This window comes from Protopterus annectens, chromosome 6.part0 (genome assembly GCF_019279795.1).
Source record: "Protopterus annectens isolate FY-2018-M chromosome 6.part0, PAN1.0, whole genome shotgun sequence".
Classification (NCBI taxonomy): domain Eukaryota; kingdom Metazoa; phylum Chordata; order Ceratodontiformes; family Protopteridae; genus Protopterus; species Protopterus annectens.
The window spans coordinates 860,823,914-860,837,444 of record NC_056737.1 but is presented as its reverse complement, the minus strand read 5'-3'; positions in this window follow the sequence as shown (position 1 = coordinate 860,837,444).

The following is a 13,531-nucleotide window of genomic DNA, read 5'->3' as shown; positions in this document are numbered from 1 at the left end:
TAAGCCAGGTTTCTGTGAGACATAGTAGGTCTGGGGAACAAGTAGCTAAAAGGGCATGTAGGTTGTGAATCTTATTGTTTACACTTCTGATGTTTAGATGACAGGTCAGAAGAGAGTTAAAGGGTCTAGAGTTTAGATTGAGAAGTGGAGGGAGGATAGGGTGGAATTACAATTGAGTGGAGGGGAAGGGCCAGGGTTGGGGTGGATATCACCATCTGTGGCTAGTCTGTGATTCAGAGTGGTAATGAATTTGAGGGCTTTGAGTAGACGTTTGTAGTAATGTTTATCATTTGGCCTAATATTGGTAGGTTTGATAATTACATAGCGTTCGAGTTCTAACAAGGTGGGTGAGTAGGGAGTTGAGTCATGGCCTCTGTTGTTAATTATGGGTGAGGGGTTGGTTTGGTAGCCTGGGTGGTGGAAGCCTATGTAAGACCAGGTTTCATATAGGGTAGCTAGGTAAGGGACAAGTAGGAGGGGAAAAAGAGTTAGTATGATAAGCTTCCTGGGTGGTGTCATACTCCGTTTGATCTTAGAGGGTGGTAGTGAGGTACAGGAAGTTAGTGGACAGTAGGGGGAGTGGTTTGAGGTTATAAAAGTACGAGTACTGGGGGCGGGTGGGAATAGGGGGCAGGGCGGGGAGCGGAGCGAGCACGAGCGAAGCGAGTGCTCGCTGAGCGGGGTTTACACTAAGCCACTAGAGCCCAGGTTTGGAGCGGGGTTTACACTAAGCCACTAGAGCCCAGGTTTCAAGATGTAACTCCTGAATAATTAACTTGCAGGTGAGTAATCTCATCTAAACAAACACTAGGTTCAATGCCTATGCTTTGGGAGCTTGTTTTTACAATTTTATAGCAGTTTGCCTTAGTTTTAGAGTGTGTTCTGTAGTTTAAGTGGAGTATATGCAAACAAGCTTGGATTTTTTGTTTGGGTAAGCCTAGGGAGATGCTACTCAATGCTAGAAGTCTAAACCTCAAAATGCACTCACTCGAGGCACTCCTTAAAATGGAGAACATTGACATCTGTGCAGTGACAGAGACCTGATTCAAAGCTCCAGAGAGCACCCCTGCATTACCAGGCTACAATTCATACCACACCTTTTGGCCACCTAACCCAGAATGAAGCACTAAAGGTGGAGGCGTGTCCATATTCATTAAGGATATCCATACCTCCAGGCTAGTTGCACAGCATAATGCATCCGAGATTATCCAAGTGCAACTAACTCTGTGCAAGACCGCAATCCAAATTGTAGCTTGCTACAGACCCCCCACCATGCCCCAGGATTCCCACTCCTCATTTCTTGATACACTGGAAAGTATTAGGGTACAGCCCAGCACCTTAATAATGGGCGATTTCAACTACCCCACCATTAACTGGGAAAACTACTCATGTACCAACTCTTTTGCTCAACGTTTTCTAGAATTCATAAATTCCAATGCCTTGGATTAACTTATTCACACCCCCACCAGGGGCAGCAATATCCTAGACCTGGTCATTACCAACATGGTAAACCGGTGTTCCACAACAGAGGTCAATTCCTCGTTGGTCAGATCCGACCACAAGCTAATCAGCCTAGACATCCACATCCCACCCCCACCCGCAATTAGGGAAACCATCATAAAAAACTTCTCCAAAGCCAACTTCACACTTCTTAAGACAGAAGTGGCAAACTTCACGACACCCATGCAGATGGACAATAGAGGTATGACTGCTGAATCCTACACAAATGCACTTTATAAGCACTTACACGAGTACATGGATCATGCTATCCCTAATAGAACCAAGATGTTATCCTCTAAAAAAAGGAAGCCAATCTGGTGGTCCTCTGCCATAAACAAACTCTACAACAGAAGAAAGAAACTGTTGCAAAAAAGAGTAAAATCCCATGACTGGAGGAACTCCCTGGTCAACCTCACTAAGAAGCTGAGATCCCTCATAAAATCCTCCAAAGCTAGTTACAAAAACAAAATTGCCACTGACTCTAAAGACAACCACAAAGCATTCTATAGCTATGTCAAGAATCTCAATGGGAACACTCAGATCTGCTCTGAGTTACAGCACAATGGCGCTAAATATACAGAACCAACTGATATTGCCAACATCCTAGCAGATAGGTTCAGTGCTAACTTTACCCCTCTCTCACCCCCTAGAGGGCCCATCTCTATACCGGAAGAATGCAAAGTTCCTATAATCACGGCTGCACAGGTAAAAAACACACTCTCCAAAGCCAAGAACACAGCATCCATGGAACCTGACAATATCCCAGGCTGCGTTCTACATGAACTACAGAATGAACTGGCACCCTACCTAAGTACCATGTTCAGTCATAGCCTCACCTCAGGATTTGTACCCACTGAATGGTGCACTACAACGGTTATCCCACTCCACAAAGGTGGAGCCACGATGGACCCTGGGAACTACCGCCCCATTAGCCTGACGAGCCTGGTCTGCAAGGCCATGGAACGTATCATCATGGAACTCATAAAAAAAGACATTGGTAATCTCCAAACTCTGGACCCTACCCAGTTTGGATTTGTAAAAGGCAGATCATGTCTCCTAAACCTGATTGACTTCTTTGAAGCAGTCACCAAAGCCATAGATGAGGGTAAAATGGTTCACACAGCTTATCTAGATCTCGCCAAGGCTTTCAACACCATCCCCCACTCTGGAATTATAGATAAGCTCACTAAACTAAGTATAAATCCCTATGTCACAAGATGGGTTGCCAACTGTCTCACGGACAGAACCCACACTGTGAAAGTAGCGGATTCCAAATCCGACTTCAGACCAGTGACAAGTGGAGTACCACAGGGCTCAGTCCTGGGTCCTCTCCTGTTTGGTATCTACTTCTCTGAAGTGCAGGCTAACACAGAAGGTCTTTGGCTAACAAAGTTTGCAGATGACTGCAAACTAGGAGCCATAATCAAAACTCCTAACGATGTGGACAAACTACAAAGGGGCCTCACTGAGACAGATACCTGGTGTCAAAGCCATGGCCTGAAGCTCAATGCCAAAAAGTGTATTGTCATCCCCTTTGGTAAAAACTCTGTACCCATGAACTACCACATAGCTGGTAGTCTACTTAATGCCGAAAATGTGATGAGACCTTGGGACACAGGTGGACAGTAGTCTCTCCTTTGATAATCACATCGCCACAGTGGTCAGGAAATCCTTCTACATGGCTCATCTCATCACAAAAGGATTCTCATCCAGAAAAAAAAAGGTCATTGTTCCCCTCTACTCATCACTCATTAGACCCATTATAGAGTACAATGCCCCTTTTTGTATGTACCTCACAAGACATCTACAACAACTGGAAAGACCACAGAAATACCTCACAAAGAGGATTACTGGCCTCAAACAGATGCCCTACGTAGACAGTTTAAAAAAACTGCAGCTTTACTCCATCGCATATCGCCTACTCAGGGACGATCTCTGCCTAACATACAAAGCTATGTCAAAACCAGAGCTGTTGGACTTGCTCCACTTAAAGAAATCCCAATCCCTCCGAGCTCACGCTCTAGAGACCTAAACCTTGTCACCACAATAAACAGAACATGCTGGAGGGATAGAGTCCTGTCCCAGAAACTTCCCATACTCTGGAACAGACTACCTATCTATATCAAACAGAGATCCTCATTAGCACTCTTCAAGAAAAATCTTGATGATTGGATGGGAAATGGGAAATTCACCCCAGGGATCACTTCTGTGGCTCTGCTCGGCAGGGGCACAGGAAAATAATTTTCTTGGGTGGCGAAAGCCAGGGTACATTTTTTAGCTAGGCTTATATAGGCCCTAGGGCCAATAGCCTAGTACCTACCTATGAACCTATGAAGACAGGTAGACTAGGAGATATTAAGAACCATATGTAAGAGCAGGAAAATAGATGGATAATGCAGCTACAAGCACATAGAGCACATGGCCTGAATGATAAGACAACACTCAAACCTTTTTTAGCAGCCCGGCCCTAAGTACTAAGTTTCTTTCAATAGATTAGGTTAAACCATAACACACTGATATAGTTGTAATTTAGTTCGGTTTTAGTCTATAATATTCTTTTACAGATATAGTCTGCTGTATTTATTAAATGTATTTTAAATGTATATATTTTGGTGTGTATATATATATATATATATATATATATATATATATATATATATATATATATATATATATATGAAGATGTTTTTAAATAGGTCCTAAAGACTTTGTTTCTAGTGATGTCATGATTATGGAGAATGTAATAGTAATGGTATTATTTAATTCAGGTGAATGATGACTACTGTATCAAAGTCTGAAGAAACGTTCTCTGAAACGTGAAAGCGCTTACTATTTTTATTTAGTGTTTATCTATATTAAATATTCTGCAATGAGCCGTGGTGTTGCCTTTTTTGTTATTTTTGAAGCATTCTACCTTCTCAAAGGATGATGCCACAATACAAACAAAAAATTATTGACTTTAACAATTGGATTAGCTTCTGGTGTCAATCCAAGGAGATCCAGTATCTGTCAGCCTGGGAAGACATGGCTGACAGGCAATGTTGCTTTGCCAGAAATGGTCTATACCTGTCTCCTCTAGGCTTTCAGATACTGGCAAAGGCATTATCCACCCCTATTGTGCCTTTTTTAGGAGTTTCAAAATAACCAACCTCCCAACATAATAAAATCCTCTCTAGATAAACTCTAGGCACTGCTGCTTAATGTTAGGAGTCTAAACAAGAAACGGCACTCCCTGGAAGCACTCCTCACTTTGGAAGATGCTGACATTGGTGCAGTCAACAAGACTCGATTCAAAGGTGCGGAAAGCACCATGGCCATGCAGGGCTACAATGCCTTCCATGTGTTCAGGCCATAAACTGAGCATGAAAGAACCAAAGGAGGAGGTGTATCCATCTTCATTAAGGATAAGTACATCTCAAGACTGGTCAAACAGTATGACCCTCTTGAGCTACTGCATGTCCAATTATCTATAGGCAAAACCCCCTAACACATCATAGCTAGCTATAGGTCTCCTACTATGAAACAGGAAAAGGATACCACATAGCTGGACTTACTGGAGTCACTTGCCTTACAGCCCAACACCTTACTCATGGGTGATTACATATATGACTACAACATGCTGGCTTAGCAGTTCTTGGACTTTGTGAATGCAAATGCTCTAGAACAGTTAGTCAGCACACCCACAAGAGGCTCAAATGTCCTGGACATAGTACTCACTAACATAGGAGAGCACTGCACCCCCCTTCAGATGATGTCCTACTAACTGATGGTATAAGAAGTTTCAAATCCCCCTCAAATGCAGATAATGTGGACTCATATGCAGAGGTGTACACCAATGCCCTATATAACCACTTAAGCAGTTGTATAGAATTGGCTGGACCTGACTGGATTAAAACTAGATCTTGCTGAAAAAACAAGCCACCCTGTTGGACCCTAGTATAAACAGACTATACAACAAGAGAAAAAAACTAATGTTCAATTACAAGAGGGAACTGGCTCAATAGGGGAAGAAATCTGTCTCTAGCTTAAACAAACAAATTAGAGATCTTGTCAAGTCCTCCAAAGTTAATTATGAAGCAAAAATAGCCTCCCTAGCTAAGAATCATCACAAGGTATTCTATAACTACATCTGAAATCTTAAAGGTTCAGCTATGCACTGAACTGGTTGTGGATGGCACTACCCCTACTCAACTAGAGGTAATAGCCAACCTGCTAGCTGGCAGAGCAAACTTCACCCCCCCTTCCCCTCCGGCCATCTCCCAAAGTATACCTGCCACTATTCCAAAGCCTATTATGTCAAGAGAACAGATCATCTTAGCACTCTCCAAGAAATTACAGGGTACACAAAACAAGTCTTACATGGAAAGACTGAAATCCATGTCACTGTATTCTGTCTCCCGCAGGTTGCTAAGGGCTGACTTGTGCCTACTTACAGGGCAGTATCTGACCCATTCCCGATTGGAAATCGGGAACACATTCATAAATCAAACTACAGGAGAGTCAGGGATCTTAACCTAGCCTCTAACATGAGCAGGTCATACTGGAGAGATAGTTACATCTCCCAGAGAATGACACTTCTCTGGAACAAGCTTCCAATTCATGTGAAACACAACCTCGCCCCAACCCTCTTCAAATGCAACTTAGATCAATGGATGGGTGACAGCAAATTCAGCCCTGTGGTGGTGTTCATGTCGATCCTGGACAGAGGAAGTCACCTGACCACTGATGGCAACTCAGGATAAATATGGCTAAGCTTGTAAGGGCTTTAGGGCTGTTAGCCTATAACCTCCTCTGAACATGTGAACCTATATTTACCCATTTAAAACTGCCTTTGAAAATCTAGAACATTCAATATTACTGCAAAAGACTAAGTTTCTTGGAGTTCTAAAAAAACATCATTCAGTAGGTATCTAATTATGTATCAAAAAAAAAACTTCATAAGTAAGGGCAATAATTCTAAATCTGACTTAGCCTCTTTGTCCAAGAGGGTACCCCAGGAGCTAGTACTTGGCCCACTGTTTTTTTTTTCTACTTTTTATAAATTATATGCCTTGGGATCTGTCTCATATCAACTATGTAATTCTTTGTTATGCATTGATATGATATTATGATTACCAAGATCTGCAAATCTACATTAACTCTATATTAAAGCTGTGCATCTACTAACAACTAAAACTTGACAAGTGATAGCAATACATGTACTTCTTCCTAGTATAGAATATGCACTGCACAACATTATCTTGTTCTTTCTCCACAAACTTTCCTGGTAAACAAATGTTAAATAAATAAAAAAATAATAATAAAATAAAAATTATGCCATGTATACAAGGTAAACAATGTTCACACTCTATAAACTGCAAATTCACATTATTATTGTTCATAGGTTCATAGGTAAGTACTAGGCTATCTGCCCAAGGGCATTTATAAGCCTAGCCAGAATGTGTTGGCTTTCACCACCCCCTTAGATTAGTTCCCTGTGCCTCTGTCCAGCAGAGCCATTAGTTCCCTGCGCCACTGTCCAGCAGAGCCACTGCAGTGATCTCCGGGGTAAATTTTCTGTTTCCCATCCACCCGTCAAGGTTTCTCTTGAAGAGTGTTAGTGAGGGGCTCTGCCTGATGTATATTGGAATCCTGTTCCAAAGCATGGGGAGTCTCTGGGGCAGGAATCTATCCCTCCAGCATGTCCTATTTATCATTGTGGTGAGGTTTATATCTCTAGAGCATGTGGCTCTCCGGGATTTGTTTTTTTTTAGGTGGAGCATGTCCATCAATTCTGGGTTGGACATGGCCTTGTATGTCAGGCAAAGATCACCTCTGAGTAAGTGGTATGCAACCGAGTACATAGGGCATCTGTTTGAGGCCAGTAATCCTCTTGGTGAGGGACTTTCATGGTCTTTCCAGCTGTTGCAGGTGTCTTGTAAGGTACATCCCAAATGGGGTGTTGCATTCTATGATGGGTCTAATGAGTGATGAGTAGAGAGGCACAATAACCTCTTTTGTTCTAGATGTGATCTCTTTTGTGATTAGGTGGGCCACATAGAAGGATTTTCTAACCACCTTGGCAATATGATTATCAAAGGAGAGATTACTATCTACTTGGGTCCCCAAATCCCTTATTACATTTTCTGTATTTAGGGGACTACCACCTATGTGGTAGTTCACAGGTACTTTATTTTTTCCAAAGGAGATGACTATGCACTTTTTGGCAGTTAGCTTAAGGCCATGATTTTGACACCAGGTATCCATCTCAGTGAGACCCTTCTGGAGGGTGTCTGTATCAGCTTGGGAGTCAATTATGGCCCCTAGTTTGCAGTTGTCTGTGAACTTGGTCAGCCATCGTCCTCCTATGCTTGCCTGTACCTCTGAGAAGTATATACCGAACAGGGGGGGTCCTGGGGACGCCACTTGTAACCGGTTTAGAGTTGGACGTAGAGCCTGCAACTCTCATCATGTGGGTTCTATCCATGAGCCAGATGGCATCCCATCTTGTGACATAGGGGTTTATGTTCAACCTGGTGAGCTTGTCTATAATACTAGAATGGGGAATGGTGTCAAAAGCCTTTGCGAGGTTTAGGTAGGCTGTGTAGACCTCCTATCCCTCATCTAAAGCCTTGGTAACTGTCTCAAAGAAGTCCACCAGGTTTAGGAAGCATGATCTGCCCTTAACAAAGCCAAACTGGGTAGGGTCCAAGGTTAATGAGATCTATGATGATGCGCTCCATAGCCTTGCAGACCAGGCTAGTCAGGCTTATAGGGTAATAGTTCCCAGGGTCCGTTGTGGCTCCACCTTTGTGGAGTGGGATATCTGTTGCTGTGCACCACTCTGTGAGTACATAGCCTGTAGAGAGCCTGAGTTTGAACAGTGTGTTTAGGTGAGGGGTTAGTTCATTTTGGAGCTCTTGTAAGACAGCCTGGGACACTGTCCGGTCCCATTGAAGCTGTGTTTTTGGCTTTGGATAGGGCTGTTTTAACCTGTGTGTTGGTGATTGATGGGGCCCTACATTCTTCTGGTATGGTTATGGACTCTTTAGGGGGTGAAGTTTTCACTAAACCTGTCTGCCAGAATGTTGGCAATATCAGTCGGTTCAGTGTATTTTGTGCCATTCTGCACTAACTGAGAGCAGATCTGAGAGTTTCCACTTAGGTTCTTGACATAGCTAAAGAATGCTTTGTGGTTATCTTTGGAGTCATTGGCAATTTTTCTTTCGAAACTAGCCTTGGATGATTTAATGAGGGATCGTAGTTTTTTGCTGATACTGATCAGGGATGTCTCTCCTTCTTAGGATTTTACTCTTTTCTGTACTAGTTTCCTCCTTCTGCTGTATAGCTTGTTTATGGCAGGGGTCCACCAGACTTTACTTTTCTTGGAGGAGTGAGTCTTGGTTTTACTTGGGATAGCACGATCCATGCATTCCTGCAGATGCTCATAGAGTGCCTTTGTAAAGGTTTCAGCAGCTTGGACAGCATTGTCCTTTAGCATGGAGGCTGTGAACATTTCCACCTTGGTCTTAAGTAACGTGAAGTTTGCATTTGAAAAGATTTTCACGGTGGTTTCCTTGATTGGGGTGGGGGTGGAATGTGGATATCCAGAGTGGAACACCGGTCGCCCATGTTAGTGATGACCAGGTCCAATATGTTGTTCCCTCTGGTGAGGGTGTTGGGTTATGTATTTTATATGTGCTTACTTGTAAAAGTGCATAATAAATTCTGCCTTGTCAGGCTTTCATTTAATATTCCTACGCTTATTCAATAGAGGTTTAATTGTAACCCTTTCATTACATACATAATATTGTATTTATGTCATATGTTTATATAAAATTGCATTTATAATACATTAATAGGCAGGCTTTTTAAAGTTTTTTATATGAATGCATATATTTTATATATATTGTTTTTTATAAGCATGTTATTGATATATATGTTTTATTTATAAGCATCATATTGTATGACTTAGTTTTTTTTAGACAATATAGTAAGTAGAAAATTACGTTACTATATGTAAGATGTTTATTTTCAGTATCACTTTAAGTAGAATGAATTAAGTCAGGTCAGTGATTGGTTGTGGACTATTTGAATTTCTATATATAAGGAAAGTTTGATGTTGGAAATTTGTCTTTGATCTGAAGAAGCTTTTTAGCGAAAGCACTTATCATTTGTAATAAAATATCAATTTTATTGGCCTCAACATATCGTGATTTTGCCTGTTTCCTAATAATGGTTGGGGGGTATTGTGGTTTGCAGGAATTCCTTTGGACTATCTGGGGAGGAGGAGTTGGGGGAGAAATTTGAGCTGAACCTGTCAGCCAAAGGTTGGCAATGGTCTCTGATTTAGTGTGGGTGATGCCATTTACAATACTTTCTGCACATTGCTGTATATTTCACCTTGCAGTTACAGACATAACTACAGAAAGCTTTGTGGTTGTCCTTTGTCTGAGAAGCTATTTTTTCTTCAAATTTAGTCTTTGAATTATTAATTAACCCTCTTAGCTGCCTGTTTAGATTGATCATAGAACTTTTAGTATTTAGGAATTTGTTCCTCCTATGTTTGGCCAAGATTTGTTTTCTTTTGTTGTATAACCAGTTGATATTCCACCAGGGTGGCTTGTTTTTTTGAGTTTGTCTTATTCTTAATACACGTAGGCACAGCTTGCTCTATACAGCTATCAGTATGGATGTACAAGGATTTTGTAACTAGTTCAGCATATACCATGGTGTTTATCAGGTTTGGGAGTGCTTGGAAGTTAGCCAAGGTGTCACTTAATAGAGTTGTGTTAGCCTTGGAATGGTTCCTAAAGGTTATTGGTTTTGTTGGGTACCCAACTTTCATTTTTATTTCAAGCAATACTTGCTTATGGTCAGCTCTGATGAGTGAAGACATTATATTAGGTGAGGAACATCGCTTCTCCATGTTTGTGAGTAGAAGATCAAGGATGCTTGTATGGTAGTAGAAAACTGTTCCAGAATGTTGGTACTAACGAATTCAGGAATCGCTAAACATGTGTACTAGAAGCAGTGTAGGATTGCCAGTCTGAAGAGGGGCATTTGAGATCCATGAATATTGTATTGGTTTGAATGGTGAGGGACTCTAGCATACTGAAACAGGTAGAATGGGTTTCCTGGAACAGTGAGGAGGACCTATAGGTTCCAAGGATATCGTACAAGATCCTTTTTATGGTGCATTGCACATGTATGAGTTCCAATGGGTCATACACTTTAACTAGGTTTATTAACAAACAACAAGTGATGGCTGCAAGTCACCTAAGATGACTTGTATTATTCAGTGATATAATGCTTTACAGGTTAGTCACTACCATGTCATACATGTATTTGTTGGGGACATAAATGTAACAGAGCTAAATCAGAGTTAATGGTCAATTACTCTCCTATACAACAGCAATATGCTTATGTAAAGGATTTATAATAGCTATAATAAAAAGATCATTCCAAACTAGTATAATCAAGTAGGCCAGTATGTGAGTAATATTAAATATAAACCAGACATGGTATAAGCCAAAAATAATACCTCACAAGGTGGCAATGCTGGACTGACCAAGTGTGTTCTGAGGTGGTAGAGGGTAGTGTCATTCCTGAAAGGGACTCTGTTGCTCAAAACTACCCCCAGGATGATGTTGTTATGGTTAGAAAATGGAATATCAATAAGTTGTTTTGATATGTTTTAATCAAAATCACCTCATAACCATTCAGCTGCTGTTAGCTACTGACCTCTTCTTTCCTCCCCTATCCTTGGCATTCTCAGACACCAACAGAGGGTGATGTAAGCCAGGGATCATGTCTGTCTGCCAGTGGGTTTAAGAGTTTGATCCTAACAACTTACCATTGTCCAGAGTGCGTAACTCCTCCTACTGTGAACCCAATATAGATGCATGCTTTTGCACAAATATGAAAGTTACCAGGATTATTATTTGAAACTATTACAATCCTGAGCCTTCCCGAGGTGGAGCTCTTGCCATTATAATCCTGGGCCTTATCCAGTTAGAGCTCTTATTGTTACAATCTTGGGCCTTACCCAGTTGGAGCTCTAGTTGTTACAGTCCTGGGCCTTCCCTGATGGAACCCTTGCCATATGATTCTGGGAACACCCTTCCCTAGTGATGAGTGAGCCTGTGTTATGCACTCATTTTCATACCTCCCTGACTGTCTCCACCATTACCTAGGCCTCTAAACAAACATAGATTATCTGGGACATAATTGGGGACAAAGTCCTAATGCAGTGGAACTGGCTAAATTAAATAGTTTCTAAGATATTTTGATGTAAATTAGGCCATGTGGCATAAAATGAGCTTCTAGTTTTTTTTCTTGAAATCTCTACTATGACAGTTATTTCTGGAAGGTAAGGGAAGGTAAGCATGTTTCATCTATAACTACAGGTAAAAATCTGAAGTTTTTGCTATGAATGATCAATATGAATGGATGTATCAAGTACACCAAACACACACACATGCACACGCACACGCACGCACAGACACACGCACACACACACACACACACACACACACACACACACACACACACACACTCTCCAGCAGTTTCATGCACCTGTCTATCTGTTTTCTTTTATCAGAATTCTGATTATGTTTGCATCTAGATAAATTGAGATCCAATAATTCAATCTGCCTGTCTTGCTTGTATAATCAGCTGAGTGATAAATCCTGAGGTACTACAGAGATTCAGTTTGAGTGAGTGGAACTTGACTGTATTACAAAAGTAAGATAAATCATTCATTTTAAAGTGGAACATATCCTTTCACGTGGGAAGGTAACTCTACTATAGCTAACACCACTATTTTACTTCATTCTCTTTTATCTTGGCAATCTGAGGACTAGCGAAAAGGCCAACTTGACTAATATGATCGACTAATCTGAACTGAAGAAGAAAAAATAAATAAATAAAAGCATCACTCCTGGTTATGGAGTAGCCCCTGTACTTAACTACCTAATAGGCATGTATTGTCCCCTATCACTAGGTACTGTTACAAAGGTGCATGTTTCAATAAAAAGTACCATTATCAATTCTCTTTTCCTGTTTCTAGTTTCATTTGTTATCATTATTTTTGTATTCTATTTTCCTATTCTCATTTCTCTCATATGCTTCTTTTCTCTGAATGTTTAAAATCATTCTTGTCTCGGATACTAATGCAGCTCTTGTCCATAATGATGCACCTTTATTATTTTCCCAACCAGTGACAATCAAAGAGATGGTCATGAAAAAGTATTTAAAAACTAGGATGCCCTGTTAATAGTTATCCAAATATGTTTCACTATGTTCTATGAATTTATTTTTCGAGGTTTACATATGGCAGCAAGCTTACTTGTAAGCTATCATCCTAATTTTTATTTTCTATTGCAATTCCTGATAAGTATAGTTTATCCTTGTAATAATGGTTTCCAGCTTATCCCTGTTCTAAAAGAAAAGGAACTGACCACCTGACCAAGTGACAACTCTGTGAGAGCCATTTCTAATGCAGAGTTACAGGTGGAGGTAAGCAGTCTTACACTGAGAGTTCAGATTGCTTCTCTTTGTTCATGGTTGAGCACAGTCTTATAAAGACAGTTCAGACAATTTCCTTTTGTGCATGGTTGTGTAGTCTCAGAGTTAGTATAAGGAGTAGAACAAGAAAATTCAAAGATTCAAAGAAAACTTTATTGTCATTTAGGAAACACAAGCGCAGCCTAAACAAAATTTCAGGTGTCAGCTCGTCATCATAGTACAAATTTAAGTATAAATTAAATGAAGGTGACTTCCATGTTGTAGTGTCTGTGGTGGAGTTTTGGTGAGACTGGTGAGTTGTAGGCAAGCTGGTTAATGGTTTTGCTAAGTTGGCTCTTGGTTAGATTGCCATTGACAAAATGGACTAAACTTAGTGTTTTACCTAACTTTAAGCCATCTTCATAAAATGCATTGACTGCTGGAATAGTTTCCTTAAACTGAGAAACAAGTGATTTCAGAATACTTCTAGAACTATATAAAGGGTTATTACTGCTTTACTGCACTGATTTGTTTTATATGTAGA